This window comes from Nipponia nippon, unplaced genomic scaffold (genome assembly GCF_047370975.1).
Source record: "Nipponia nippon isolate SJK-2023a ecotype South Korea unplaced genomic scaffold, ASM4737097v1 scaffold_6, whole genome shotgun sequence".
NCBI classification, from domain to species: domain Eukaryota; kingdom Metazoa; phylum Chordata; class Aves; order Pelecaniformes; family Threskiornithidae; genus Nipponia; species Nipponia nippon.
Genome location: NW_028262380.1, coordinates 49,333,497 through 49,348,773, shown reverse-complemented (window position 1 = coordinate 49,348,773; position 15,277 = coordinate 49,333,497). Strand labels below are relative to the sequence as shown.

At 42.6% G+C, this 15,277-nt stretch overlaps 1 long non-coding RNA gene across 2 annotated transcripts in view; it reads left to right on the top strand.

Annotated features, from left to right (window-relative positions):
- The window catches only part of LOC148051456 (uncharacterized), a 32,391-nt gene extending 19,394 nt beyond the window's left edge, over positions 1 to 12,997 (top strand). Inside the window, exons 3-4 of one of the 2 annotated variants that reach the window (XR_015699764.1) lie at positions 12,262 to 12,570; positions 12,842 to 12,997. This is a non-coding gene — a long non-coding RNA (uncharacterized LOC148051456). Of the gene's footprint in view, positions 1 to 12,261; positions 12,571 to 12,788 lie in introns of both variants that reach the window. The other variant, XR_015699763.1, reaches the window with a different exon arrangement.
- The last annotated feature ends 2,280 nt before the right edge of the window (positions 12,998 to 15,277 follow it).

The following is a 15,277-nucleotide window of genomic DNA, read 5'->3' as shown; positions in this document are numbered from 1 at the left end:
GGATATTGTATTCTCTTCCTACGGCTGTTGAAGTGATGCGCCTTAAATCTTCTTTACAATGTTGTTCTGCCTGTTGGAAAGCAAAGCATTGACTGTGGATATAATGCGGTTTTGTTTGAAGCGGTAATTAAATAAGAAGCAGTATATTGGGAGGCAGAGTTGCCAACCGCCTAAGAAGGGAGTGGAAATTTTAATCTTTTCATGGTCTTCTGCCACCATTCACTTAGGAAAGTAGAAGGCACGGGATATCTCCCATTGGGAAAGAAGTTCCAAACAACATGTTGGTTTCCATCGAAGCTCTTGTTTGCAGCACGTTACAAAAAGTACAAACCTCCAAGCCACACTGACTTCAGTTCCCAATTAAGCTCACATTCGATTATTTCTGTTTTCCAGTTTCTTTGACAGCTCAGCATCAGTCCCGCCCCCACCTCACACAATTTTAAGATCCTGTTCAATAAGCAAAACAAGTATAAACATGGTTCTGTGAGCTAGTTATCCTCGGGGTGAGGGGGGGAAGGGAGGGGAGGAGAAAAAAACATGGAAGGGCACAACGGCATGCTCAGTGGGGTGTTTTAACAAGACGGATCACTTTTCTTTAAATTTGGAGTGTTGCCCTGCCTTTGAAATTCTTGACTATCTGGTCTGTTCTGGCTAGCCCTGGGTCCTTTCCTTTCGTTTTTCTCTTCCCAGCCTACATTCCCCTCCCTCCACAAGCGCTGCTGACTCTGCTCCCTCCAGTTTCTCCCTTGCCTACACTCTCAGAGTATCGTTGGCTCCATGCCTTACTCAGCCAGGATAGTGTCATGAATACTGCATACTGTTCAAATGTGCATGTCTGATGTGCAAAGTTCTAAAGTAAATGCTTCTGTAGATAGAAACTGTGGGGGGAATATCACAAACCAGAGTCAAGAAAATTGCTGTGTTTTCTAAAGAGAGAAAACATGTTGAAAATAGTAATTTGTAAATGACACATATGCCTAGTGAGTGAATCATATGCCGTGTTCTAAAAATGAGGGTTTATCATAAAACCCACATAAAATAGGGACCTCGAGATTATCTGTTTAACCCCAATCTCCAGGGTGGTTCAGCTGTACCTCAAACATTGCTACCAATGTTTATCTAGCCTTTTCAAAGAGATTTCCATTATGGAAATTAAGTAATATCCCTAAGCAGCATATTTAATTCACTGGTGGTTTCTTATACCCCTGAACATGGAGGACATTTTACTTCTTCCTCTTTGCAGCAACATTTCATATAAATGTTATACGCGTTAGCTGAATTCTCAGTCTCTCCCTTTCTCAGATGGAACACCTCTCATTCTCTCAGCGTTTGCTCAAATGGCCTTCTATCCAGACATTGCTCATCCTTGTCTTCTCACCTCTAAATTCTAAGTGGTGTACAGTCAGTGGAGTTTTTGAAATGTAGAGTCCTAAACTGAACAAACTGCTTTGGAGGAGGCTTTGTTAGCTCTTAGCTCTGTTATGTTTGGGGGGTTTATTTTCTTCTCCCAGCAGTGTGACAGTGTTGATTGATGTTTGATTTTTGAGCCGTTTTAACCCCCCAGGTCCTCTTCTGTCTCCTAGCTGGTCATTTTGCATCCAGTATTTGTGCAGTTGATTGTTGTGACCTTCAGCTTGCTGACAAGATCTGAAGTATAATACTTAGTGTTTGTCTTTACTGAGGCACATCCTATTTATTTCAGACCACTTTTCCATTTGCTTAGGGTTGTTTGGGATTCTAATCCTGTTCTCCAGCAGTTTTTGCCCTTTGCAACTTTACGTGCTTTGCAAACGCAGCAAGCGTATTACATCATCCAAGGCATTGATGAAATGACTGTACACTGTGAGTCTCAGTAAGACAACAAGCTAGTGATAGTTATCCTTCAAATACAGTTTTTCAACTAGGAATGTGCCTGCTTTATGTTACTCATATTCCCTTTGGTTCATTATGGAAGTGTTTCATAAGGTAGGTTAGGGCATCGTTGGTAGGTTTTCTAGTAATGTCATAGGAGTTTGGAATGATGTCATTTGTGTTGACTGCTGCTGATCACCTTGCTATCTTCTCCATGTCTGTAGATTAAATCTTTGTTGTTCTTTAACCGTGCCAGCAATTACAGGTTGGTGCACTGAAATCTGATTCTCTCTATTCTCCTTTTCCTACTCTGTGTATTTGCCTCTTTCCAGTCTTTAAGTACCTCTTTGTCTTCCACAAGTCCTTGAAGACTTTTCTTGAAAACTTTTCTCACCTACAAGGTGGTTGTCATTGCTTATATCAGGCTGACGCTCTTACTTATGCTTCCTTGTAATTATTTGCTTGTAGGTGTCAGATAGCGTGCAAGAAAATGTCAACCTTTCAATTAATATACTCTTTTTAATTACTATTACTGCCCCCCTCTTATTTAGCAAAGCTGTTCTTTGATAGCTTTTTGAGATGAAGGCTGTTGTTCTTTTCAGCTGTTTGTGGTGTGCCTTTTCTATTTTATTTTGGAGTCTTGGGGCCAGGTTCTGACCTAACCTCAGTATCTTTGGCTGTCAGGAGACATGATCTTCAGTCAGAATAAGCCAAGAGCATTTAAACTGTCCTAAGGTAAATCATCCTAACTGTGCCCCAGGCCACATTTAGGAGGTGAAGCCATCTTTGCTTTTTGCCCTTTAAGGCAAGCTCAGCAGATATCTGGCTCATATGGGAAATGAGCTCACTGAGTTTTCATGAAATACTTCATTGACTTAACTTTTCTCTCCTCTGAATGTAGTACTCCTTTAAAGTGCCTTTACAAAGTTATCTTTTTTTCCCTTTTACCACACATTACGGAGTGAAAACCTTGCCCCACTGAAATCAGTATGAGCTTCAGTTAGGTCAGAAATTTCATCCTAGAATTTGAAGTATGGTTATATTGTGCAAGCCTTAAGTAATGTGCTTCATTTTGCTAAGCTCGCTTTTTCTCTCTTAACCACTCTTCAGTCAAGACTAAATGGAGAATAAGGAGAGCAGTGCATATAATCTTGATTTTTGTACAGACAAAACCAATGTTATACGAATTTTTATGTTTTCAGAACAAGGCCAAGTTCTCTGCAATCTATTTCATTGCATGTTGAATAAATTTGGATAAAGAATGGATTTTTGTCTCAGTGAACAATCCCAGGAAATCTGAGCTGAATTGATGACCCTGTCATTGGCATTACCTTATCATGTTTTCGCTTTTCCGTCTGTAAAATGAGGATAATGATACTGGTATTTCTTTAAAGCCCTTGGAGATCTTTGGCTGAGAACTTTTGGCTATATTCTGTAAGTGACACTCCTTTACTTTCCAGAAACGTTTTTAGGCTTCCATTAAAAAAATAAATGTGTTCAGCCTTTTGTACTGGCACTTAGAGACTTCAGTGTCACTAGACCTGTGAGATCTCTTCCAAAAATGAGTCATGAGAGACGGGCTCTTCCTTTTGCAGCCCTTGGTCTTCCTGCTGAACTAGAGAAGGTCGGTATTTGTGCCTCCCAGCAGAAACATCCACCAGTATTGATGCTTCATCAGTAGGGAATGAGCGTGACAGTTGTCTTGCACTTAGAAAGTGAAGCTTGTGTAGGACTCTCCTAATAGAGTAGTTGTTTTGGAGTCCCAGTAGAGAGCTAAGTGCCTTTTAGAATATATTTAAATTAATGAAGGGATTAAAGGATGTTGGTGCTTACAATAGCAGAGAGCTGTTCTTAATGACACAGAATAGTGGTTCAGAAGGGAACAGGTCTGACTACACCATTACATAAGAAACAAGGAGAAAAGAAACCAAGTTTGCTTGAAGATCCAAAATTCTGCGTTTGTAGGAGAGGAGGATAAAGAAACTGAGGAATCTTATTATGTTGTGGCAGTTTCTGGACTATCAGAGTGACGATTTTCTAATTATCAGGAGGGTTTCTTTTTTTCTTTTTTTTTTTTTTTTTTTTTTTTTGACCACTGAGGATTTTAAATGAGAAAAGTAGCTGTCACATAATATTTAGCACTGAAACATCCTGGGGTTTTTGTGCGACTCCCTTGGCATGGAGTCAAGTAGGGATAAAGTACTTATGTTTCTCTGTTTCTTAAAATGACTTTTTCAACATGCTGAATGGTTCTGGGGTCTCAGGGGAACAGCCTGGGCCAGACTGACAGTGGAGTTGCATCCTAGGCTGCCATCCCAATGGAAATGGGAATAAGCAGACAACTTCCATTAGAGGCCACCACTGAGATCACAGCAGTGTGTCAGAAGTACTGTTTGCATTCCAAAGAGTAATTGCACATCACTAGAACATGTCCCACTTTGCTGCATGGTAGAAATGGTCGATACTGGCTTGGTGGGGGAAGGAAAGAGAATTGCATATTGCAAGTGGGGAAAGCTTTAGGCCTGTATTTCTATCTCATGGCATATTCTCTGTGAGATACTTCCTTGTGGAGGACTTTTAAAAGCATGTAACGCTTCTATTCGCAATGATTTACAGCCTTATATGTTTTCCGAGTTTCAAATCTGAATTGCTATTCTGATGTTTTTTCTGATGTACTTTTAAAGCCAAGGTTTTTCAAACTTCAGCTGCTTGCTTTGGGAAACCATTCCACTGCCTATTAAATTTTACTGTGAAGCGTCTTCATCCCAACGGTCTGACTGTTCTTAATTTCTTCCTATTATGCTTAGATCTTTCTCTTTATTTTAATCCACAAAATTCCTAGCTTCACATCTTCAAATATTTGTAGACTTTATGTAAGCTGGCTTTACGTCCTCTTCATTTTAGGTGTCTTGGGGTCTTTGGTCGTCTGCCCTGTGAATCCTTGTATTGCTTTCCCCCATTAAGATGACTGGCACCGAATACATGGTCCTAAAATGATCCTTTCCTTGTACGTATAAGTACGTCTGCCGCATATGCTTATGCCTCTGCCTGTGCAGTCTAGTCTCTGATTCGGTAATTTGTTGCCAAAGCAGCTGGCAAATTTACGTTTCACAAATGCCTTTCGCAGGTCATTTCTGAGAGTTTTCTGCCCTGCTCTGGTGCCAAAATGCAAATTAGTTAATTTAAACTCTTAAGACACATTAGCACAGAGGAATGATTGAAACGTTTATTGGGTAGTGGAAAGCTTTTAGGTTAACGGTTGTGCGTTCAAAGGTGATTGCAAGGAAGGGAAGGCGGGAAGAGAAGGAGTATGTGGATAATCTCTTCACCTGAGGAAAACCTATGGTAGCCTGTGACTGCTGTAATGAGCCCTGGGGCCACGGTGGTTGGCATCTTTCAGCTCCTCTGCCTTATGCTGGAAGGCTGGACCACCATGAAGCAGCTCCAAGGTGGGCAGCAGTGTGCAAAGGCTGATTTAAAACAGCAACTGTTATTTTGCCCCCTGTCTTTGCCAAGTATTCTGTGGTGAGAGCTAACGATCGGCATCGCTGCCTCCCCGAGTACTCCTGCGTAGGAGAGCACAGGCCTCAGCTCAAGGGCACGCGCCTTATGCAGCCCTTCGTAATTGTACAGGCGCTGCGAGCCTTATTGCAACTAATGTTCGCTTTCCTCTTTTTGTACAAGGGTGAAGGATCCTGCAGAATATGCAGGAGAGATGACAGAGAAATACGTCCGTTTTCTTAATTTCTGATATATTTTCTTACATTTTTCAAGATGTATCTTCTTTTTATCTCTAGTTGAGATTGCTGTCTTCCTAAGTGCCGGTGTGGCATTTGTCTTTTCCCTTAGGCATTCAGGGTATTTTCCCAGTCTGCATTTCCTTAGTCTATTCCTCATAGCATTTCCCAGTGAGATTGTTAGTGAGATATATAAAGGGGGCTTATAAGAAAGATGAAGAGAGACTTTTTACCAAGGCCTGTAGTGACAGGATAAGGGGCAACAGTTTTAAACTGAAAGCGTGTAGATTTAGATTGGACATAAGGAAGGCAGTTTTTACAATGAGGATGGCGAGACACTGGAAGAAGTTGCCCAGAGAAGTTGTGGACGGACCTTCATTTGAAGTGTTCAAGGTCAGGCTGGACAGGCTGTTGAGCAACCTGACCTAGTGTAAGATGTCCCTGCCCATGGCAGAGGGGCTGGACTAGGTGATATTTAAAGGTCCCTCCCAACCCAAACCATTCTATGATTCAGTCCTGAAGATAATTTGACCTATTTGACAGGTATTTGGATGTTGGGACTGATGTCTGTTCTTTGTTCACTGGTGTAATGTTTAATGTCCTGCTCAAGTTATCCAAATTCAGTTCTTCCTTCTTCTCAGCCCAGCAAGACCTGGGCTGAAACTGTTTTCTTTGTGGGTACTAATGCTCGATTCAGCTTCACAGGTTCTCACTGCCTCTTTTGTCAGCCTACAAGGACACTTATGAGAAAGTGCTTATTGCACCTTGGGTTTCTGTCATACACTTCTGGTTCAGAGGAATGCTTTGTGCTGTGTTTCTTAGCTAGAAGAAGAAAGCATTTCATTTTCAGACCATTGGAGGGAGTGTATTCTGCAAACCAAACTTCTTTTTACCTTGCCGCATTACTCTCCTTGATGGCATATTGATTTACTTTACTCAGCCAAGTTGGGCCAGGCCCAGCTTTCTGCCCAATTATGTGTCTCGGCGTCTTGCAATTTCACATCTTAACCAGGACTCAGACTTGTTCCTCCATGCTGGGATCAAGCTCTGCAACTGCAGGTTCTTCTTGTGCCTGTCTTTTGGGCTCACGATGAGCAAACACGGGGCAGGTATACCTGGAGGCAAAAGCAGCAGGTTCCACCCCAGATGTTGAACACCTTCTCAGCAGCGCATGGGATTTCTGCTCCTACAGCAGCCTCCTGCTTTCCCACGTGCCATTGTGAAAATGAAGGGGGCTGGGCACAGAGATGAGTTTGAAAGTTTACTGTATAGATGCTTGAGTCCTCTTCTCTGCCAAGGTTGTGTTGAGGTTGTGCAGGCTAAGGTATCCTGAGCATAGAAGGGTTCTCCAGCCATTACATTTCCTTTAGAAGATTTCTTTCTTTATCTAACAGCAGCATGTAGCTTGGTGTTCAGAGTTTGTGCTATTGCCTAGCCATGGATGTTTAAGTTAGGGCAAAATTTCGTATCACATCTTTAAGAAAAGCAGTTCAGTCTGGTCCGGTGTTGTGGTGAAGTTTGCCGAGATGGTTAAGCTGGTCAGAAGATGCGCTTTGAGCTCCTGAGCTGATCTGACAGCTCACTGCTACCAAAGGAGTTTAAGCATCTGAATGGGGTGTGGGTGTCAGGCGAGCATCAGAATAAGTGAGACGGGAGATGTGGGAATAGAGGAGTTGAGATGAGTGCAGCACCCCCGCTTTCCCCAACAGCTTTTGAGATATTAGCCCGACTCGGTGTCTCCTGAGGTTTTAGCAGCGCTCTGCCACTGCAGAGGCAGACCTGCCTTGCTCCTGGCCGCTTGCTTCCTGTGTGTTGGCAGCTAACTGACCCCCTGGAGCCAGCTCAGCTCGCTAAACCTCCGGAAAATGAACTATTTATAAAAATGTGAATTCTCCAGCTGTCTCGGCAGGTCAGCCCAGTACTGGAGCCTGTTCCAGAGGGCAGCAGGGTGTCTCTTCTAGGAGCAAGCCTCAGACTGACCACTCTCCTGTGAAACAACAGCCTCTCCTAGCTCCTTCCCCTAGACTAAGGTTTGGCACTTGACCAATGCCTTTAGACTGCCTCTAAACCTAAGGAAAAAAAAAAAATCACTGATTTAGCTGCACCTAGATTTCTCCTAGCGTAGATGAAGCTCCAGTGGAGTATTACAAAAGCTGCTTTGACATTCGCGCTTCCTTTTTTGACAAAATAGTTACTGTATTTTTAAGTAACCTCTTATAGTGCACATGGCTGTATAATTTACAAATTGCATATTGCTAGCCCAGAACACTAAATTTTGCATTCAGATACTGTGATACTTTTTCTACTGCTTTGTTAGAGCATGAATTTTCGGTCTGAGGAATAGTGATGTTTTCCCAGTTTCTGTTGCTGGAGGTTGGTGATACAGGACTGTCCTCAGCAGAAGACAACACTGTAATTCATACCAGCGATTCAGCTTTTATGCAGTAATAATTAAAAGAAAAAAGGTTGTATTTATTTACTGGCCAATTATCCAATTTTTTAAGATTGGTCTTCACTGGAAGATAAAATGAAGAGAAATGCGAAAGGAAAATTAAGTCATTAATGTACTCTTTGCTTCTAGCTTTCACTTCATTTGATTGTAAATTGTTTGCAGTAAAATTGCAAATTAGTAGCTTGGATAAAGCTCTATAAATTCCTTCAATATCAGATTTAAATGAGGAGGAATCGGGCCTCTAACCTTCATGGAGTATAACTGTAGCTGGATGCGTTCCTAGGGGCTAATTATCCATTCCTCCATATCATTTGCTTGAACTCTCAATTGCTCACTGTTTAACGCACATTGGGTGGATGCTGGAAAATGCCTAAGAAGATGTGAGATGGAAACTTAGGCAGGGAGATGCTCTCGCTACCAAACGCGGATCTCGGCAGACATGCCGCATCCCACAGCAGGCTTCTGAACGGGAGCGGCTCTCAGAAACCCGTGTTGCTTTCCAAGAGCAGTGCAAAATTTACATCCTGAGCTGGCAGAGAGAGAGACAAGGGTTACACCGAAAGTAGGTTTTCTAAGTCTTGTAGAAAAGAGGTGGGTTGCATAGCCATCCCTCCTGGAAAGGAAAAATGAACTTCACAGTCAGTTGTCTCTGTACCTCTCACCTAGGTACAGGGGAAGTGTCCTAAAATGTAGGCGAGGTTAATTTTTTGGTTTCGTGTGAGGTATCACTACTGTCACTTCATTTATTTTATGACTGAGATAATTTCTTCCTGTTTATCACACAGCTAAAAGAACAATTCTTCCATTCTCAGGCCTGTGAAGCAGCATCTTTTGTCTCACTTGTATTGCTTTTACCAAAAGCCAAAGTGATAGGAAGAATAATCTTTATGGGCAATATTCCAAATGTTTAGAGAACAGCCGTGGAGAGAGAGATCGATCCTTCTCGAGAGGGTCTGTTGGGGTGTGGTGGCTGCGGCCAGCCCGGAGGGAAGGGCCGATGGCTGGAGGTGCATCTGCGTGGGCTCCTTTTCGCCGGGGGTATGGGAAGAGGGCGCTTCTGCGAGGCAGAAAATTCAAGCTCCAGTTTGTGTGCATAAATAACTGGATTCAGATATTAATTAGAGAGCATAATTTGTTTGGAGGGTCGAAGATTAAAGGAACCCTTGTCTTCCTGTCAGAACAATTTTGTCTGCGTTGTGCTGTCTGATAAATCAGATTGCATAATGGGGGTATTGTGTGGATTTTCCAAGAGCAAATCAGAATATGCTGATATTAGACCCATGCTTGCTTTTTTTTTTTTTCCCTTCTCTGGTGCACATTCTCCTTATGTCTATGGAAGAGCTTCTGCTCCCTTTACTGTCAGGTTTAACTGCCTTTGTACGCTACGTGGCGGCTCCTGTTAGCTGTACAGGGTATTAGTCTTGGTGTCAGCAAGGAAGGCGTCTTTACCTCGGGCATTTGAAATACAATGCTAGTCACGTGTCCTGCTTTTTGGACTTTGAACCTCTATCTAATTCTCACTTATTTTCCCTGATCCAATGATCCTTCAGCCTGGAAAGCATAAGCAGCAACACTCATCTATTGTCAGCTTCGTTCAAGCCATGGGGAAGTATACTAGTTGCTCTTCTGTTCTGTTTGTAAAACACCAAGCAAGAGCAAAATGCTTGAATAGAATGAGCAAAAATAAAAACAAAACTGTGAGGCAAATCCTATTTATCTTTCTCACTGGGTAAATGCAGCCATACAGTCTGTGAGTACGGTATACACGAAGCCTGGGCTGGGTATGGGTGGGAACGCATTTGCAAGGAGAGGAGGTCACCTGCAATGTTAACAGTATCATTAAGCTGAAATGAAACAGGGAGATAAAAGACACAGGGATTTGGGTTTGAGTTTTGTTGGTTTGGGTTGTTGTTGTGTGGGTTTTGTTTGTTTATTTTTACTGCTTTTTGTTCTGCAAAGGTGTGGATGTCTTATCTGTGGCTTTGTTGCTTTGGACACAAGTTTGTGTCCTTCTTAATAGTTGCTTAGCCTTTTGAATTAAGTTATGTTGGTTTAACACTATGCAGAAGCCAAGTCTCAGAGAGGTGCTGGATGTCCCTGGCTTTTTTCAGTTGGATATACTGTGTCGCTAGAACAGTTAAATTTCACCAGCGCCAGGGTAGTATACCCGGTATGCTGTCACATCATACGCTGGCTCGGGAGCTTTTATTGCTTATGCTGTCACTGCACATTAAGAATTAGTGAGCAACGCGCACTAGATTGGTTTAGACGTGGTTTATATATTATTCCTAACGTACCCTGACAGACCGTGCTATCCCAGCTGCGCTGTGTCGGTAGTACCGGAAGGAATATCAGCCGCTGTTGTTAAGTTTGGAATATAGGTTCACTTACAGCCTCAAATTCCTATTTATACAGAGCTTTACAAAACAGGCATCTGTGGGGATGATAGTTTCTGTCCAGAGGTGAATCTGTCTAGAGGCTTGTCACCAAAAGTAACTTAAAAATTCCGCACAGATTTGGAAAACCAGGTATCGCCCTCGTTTTGTAATGAGGAATATTTTCAAACTTGCCTTTACACACTAGATTTCCTAAGGAGCAAGAAAACATACGATTTTTAAAGAGAATACTGTCTTTTGGCAGAAAGCAGGAGAGAGAACACTTGATGAGTATTGAATTAGGCAATGCTTGTTGCTCAGTTGTTTGTGAAATTGGTGGTAGGCCGATATGTGTTTAGAGGGCCTGATCCTATTGCTGTTGGACCGTTGGAGTCGCTTGTGGACTGCGGATAGACAAACATTAGATCTTTGATGTTGAAGCAGACAAAGAAATGAATTTTTCTGAGTGCTCTGTAGTTGCTCCTCATCTGTCTTATATATCTCTTGTATATCTTGTATCTATAGAGTGATGTGAAAAAGGCTCTAGCTCGCCAACTCAGATCTTCGGGTGAAGGAAGAGAGAGAAGCTGGCTATGACAGTTTTAAGCGGAGGAGAAGTCCGCGAATGGGGAAAGATGAGGAAGATAAAAAAAATGTGAAAAATAGGGACATGAACACTAAAACATGAAAAGAAAAACATAGGGAACAGGACAAAGAAAGAAATGAAACATAAGGAAACTGAAGTGCGAGCGTCAAAGAAAAGAGAAAATGAGGGAAGCAAATAGAGGAAAACAGAAAGATTATGTAGTCGCCAATTTTTTTTTAAATATGTAAAACTAGAAGTGTTTCAAGATGTGAATGTGTATGTATAGAAATGAATATGTAGTTTGAGCCTTTTAAAATATAGGCTGTAATCTTGAATTTTTCATCTCAAATTGGAGACCTGTGGGCTTAGTGGAGCCATACCGCATTTAGTTATACTAACAGATGGCCACGTTAGTGATATCTCACATAGAGCATTCCTCCATCTTATTGCTCCTCTGCCCTGGGTTGTCCTTGTTCTGCCATATGGCCAACAGTGATAAACGGTGCGGTCTCAAGAGCTGGTTCTGCTGGTAAATGACTGCCTGTGAACAGGTGAATCCAGACAGATCAGGTATCTGGTTTTGAAATGTAAAAATGTGTGTGAGACTGAAGGGTGGACACAAGCAACATTGTGTTACTGTGCTGTTCTGGGTGAAATGGGGTATTTGAAGCGTGGCAGCAGTCAGCAGAATGGTAAAGACAGCATCCAGTGCATGCCTAACGCACGTGCTAAATGGGCAATAGAAACACCAACAGAAAAAATCAAGAGACTTTTCCCCTGGGGGCAACAACATAACGTGTTTCTATAAAACTTGTTTGTTTGGGAAAATGTGTGTGCTAGTTAATTGAAACATTCACTCCTGTCAACTGAGAATTGACAGGAGGAACGCCAAAGCAGACAAGTAGCAGCAAACTGTCTGAAGGCACATTTTTGGAGCCTTGTCTAGTCTGCAGCTTTTGAGTTCTTCCTTTTTCCAAACTATAACGTGAAAATTTAAAATCGGCAATGAAATATATCAGGAAACTTAAAAGCAAACGACAGTTTGAAAAGAGAGGGGAATGTAGTACTCAGATCTCCTGTATATCAGGGTAAAGGAAACATGTTTTGTATTGTTTGTGTGTCTGCAAAGCTGTGGTATTATTAGAAATTCATTTCAAACTGAGGAGCTCAAAATAAAACTCCCAAGTAGGAACACTTGTACTGCTCAGTTTACCACACTGATATTTACAGCCAACTAATCTGAATCCCTCTATCCCTTAGAAATCGTCAGTCCTCTCGAAGGTGTGAGCATCTTCCCACACTGTCAGAGTTGAATATTTCATCTAGAGAATGAACTTGATTTGAAATGCGACTCCTTTGGCAATGGAAACTGCCTTTGAAGTTTTTGGATCTTCTACATTCCATGTTTCCTGTTTTAAATTAAAAGAACAAAGCACTCTCGAACGGCGCACTGTAAGCACCCTGCGAAACCTGCATCTCGGACATCTGGCCGGCTGACGTGAGGAGCCAGACAGATGAAGGAGGTCCAGGGGCATTTCGTTCATCTTCCCGTCAAGCAACCTGCCTTAGGTAAGAGAAGTTCATGCGAGTCAGAGCTAACACGGTTGGTCATATCCTCAATTACAGCGCAGCCAAACTAAAGGCTTCATAAAGAAAGCTTACTCCCGCCCTTTGCTAATGAGGATGATGAAATACCCCGCACTAGCCATTGTGGGATGTACAGTTATGATCTCTTGGACAGAAAAAGCCCCAAATTCATTGCACCTGCCTGTTTCTGAATTTCATAGGTCATTTCTGGTCCAGCTCACATAGACCTTCCATGTTTTTTCGCTGTCCATAGACCATGACCTCTCCCAGCTTCCAGGCAACAAGGTTCATGATCCTGCTTAAACTGTGAAACTTCTTAGGATGCACCTGTTTTGCAGGTGTGAAGAAACCCAGGCCAGGTGAGGTTTGTGGCATTAAAAGCTTTGTGTCTGAAAAAATAAGGACTTGAAATCACCCTGCAACTTATCTAATTGCACCAGGTCTAGAATATTATTTTCAGTCTAGACTCAGGGTGGAAATAATTTTAGCAACACTGATGATAAATCTCTCACTCTGGGCTGAATGATGTCTTTTCATCTTCATGTACTACCTTGGAGCATCCAGTGTTAGACTTGAGGTTGTGCTGTCCCTGTGCAGAAAGTGCCAAAAAGTACAGCGTAGATACCAGCAGCACAGAAATGCAGAAGACAAGTAGCTCAGCTCACCTTTCACCAAAAGTATTGCTACCACGTCGGGATGGGCGAAATCAGCTTGTGAGTAGGGATCAGGTGGTTGAAGTTGGATCTAAGCAAGGCGGAGGTGAGGACAAAGGGGAGCTGGAGGATGCTGTTGGCCAAGTCTCAGTTGTCGTGTACAGTGTGTCGTTTAGAAACACTGCTGGATTCTTCTGTGCCACCAGGCTCTTGAGTGACAACCTCTGTGATTAACGATTTCTGCCATCTCTAGTTGGTGGGGAGATTCTGTCCTAGCTGAGTTATGATTTTATAGGACTCTTACGTCCCATGCAGGCTGGAGCAATGCGGTGTACGTGGGCATAAAGCCGTTGGTTCGTGGGCAACTGCAGCCACGCGGAGTGCTGCAGCGTTTCCCCTCGGCAGTGCGCACTCGTGGTAGCACAACGCACCGTTTCTGTTCGCTGAAGCACCGCTACAGCTGCTGGGCCGTTTGGCCGTCTGAACGGGGAGCAAGAGCCTGTACTGGCTGCCGACGTTTTGATGACACCTGGTTTGTCAGGCCGTCTGTCCCAGAAGGGGTCTGGAACAGCTTTTATGTTAAAACATCTGTTGTATTTATAAACCTGCACTGATGCTTGAAGAGGTGTTTGAAAAATTGTATATGCCATTTTTAGATGAACTTTGAAAAACCTGGTGTATATCATATAGATCATATACTTCATGTATAATCATAAACATCATATATCATCATAAAGTACTAAACATCATCACACAGCATGTGTATCTTTGCACAATGTCAGGGATCAAGGTTATAGATAAAATGGCAGGAGATGGAAAGAAAATAATATTCCCACTTCTGTTAAAGCTTCAGTGGTCAGCACGTGTGGCTATTACCCTTGAAGTAATTAACAGTTGTTTGGTCAGAGTGACTCAAGTAATTACTGGCAGGTTTTTCTTTTTTATTGTTATAATCTGGTTCTTTTGCCTATTTAATTACAGAATTTCACGATTTCTTTTCCTGAATGATTGAGGTGCTGACTCGTTGGTAGAAGACTTTGGCCGGACTGATAGTGAGAGATTTGTATTTCCTTTAAACTGGATTCCATAAGCCGATCAGAAGAACCGCTCCGTAAGCATGCTGAAAGAGAGTTGAAGGCATCCAAACTTTTTTCTCTGGCAAAAACTCTGTAGTGGTATCGGGCAGATTCTGGTTTCCCGCTGCGGCTGTCTGGCTGGGAGCTGGTTGCTGAGTACGAACCAGGAGCGAGCGCTGCCGTGGGAGGTTTGTTGAAGGTTACGCCTGTACGAGCAATTAGTGCTGTGCAGCAGGGGCAGAGCTGCAGCGCACATTTACTGGTCCCGAGGACCTCATGTTCACACGAATGTATTTTTGAGGTGTGAGACCAGCTCTCGCTTGGTCCCACGTGCTCCAGGAGTGGCTCAAGCGCCTGGGGCGTGCTCCTGGAGAGCTGCTCCAGATTTAGTTACACCCCGAAGGAATCCTGTCTGTGGGCTCCGAGGCAGCACTGCGCTCAGTTGGGAGAGCTGCTGATCTGAACTACAAATTGGTGTAGACACAGCTGTTAAATGTCTTGAATAAGTAAATGGAGACCGTAGGAACGGGCGCTTGGAGGAAGTGACAATACTAGTTCTGACTTACTGTTAGCTAAAATCAAGGTCCACTGAGAATAATAGCTATTAAAATTTTTTTTTAATGTTGTTGACTTCGCTTCAGGTACAGGAGAAAATAAGGAAGCTCTTTCTGGGGCTAAAACAAAAAGAAAAAAGGGACTCGGCATTAAAACAAGAGGGTAAGATGCCAGAAATGCTAGTGCAATTATCTCTCTAGGATAGCTGCAGATATTTTGACATAGCCTATGATGACTAAACCACTAGATTCAAGAAGTGCCTGTGTATTGAAAGCATAAAGCAGTTCTAGTCTTGTACTACTATTCTTAAATGTTTTTATTTAAAAAAAGCCCACTCCACCCACTTTAAAATCAAAATCTAATTACACGAAATGAAAATGTTTCCTGAACAGCCTCCGCTGGAGC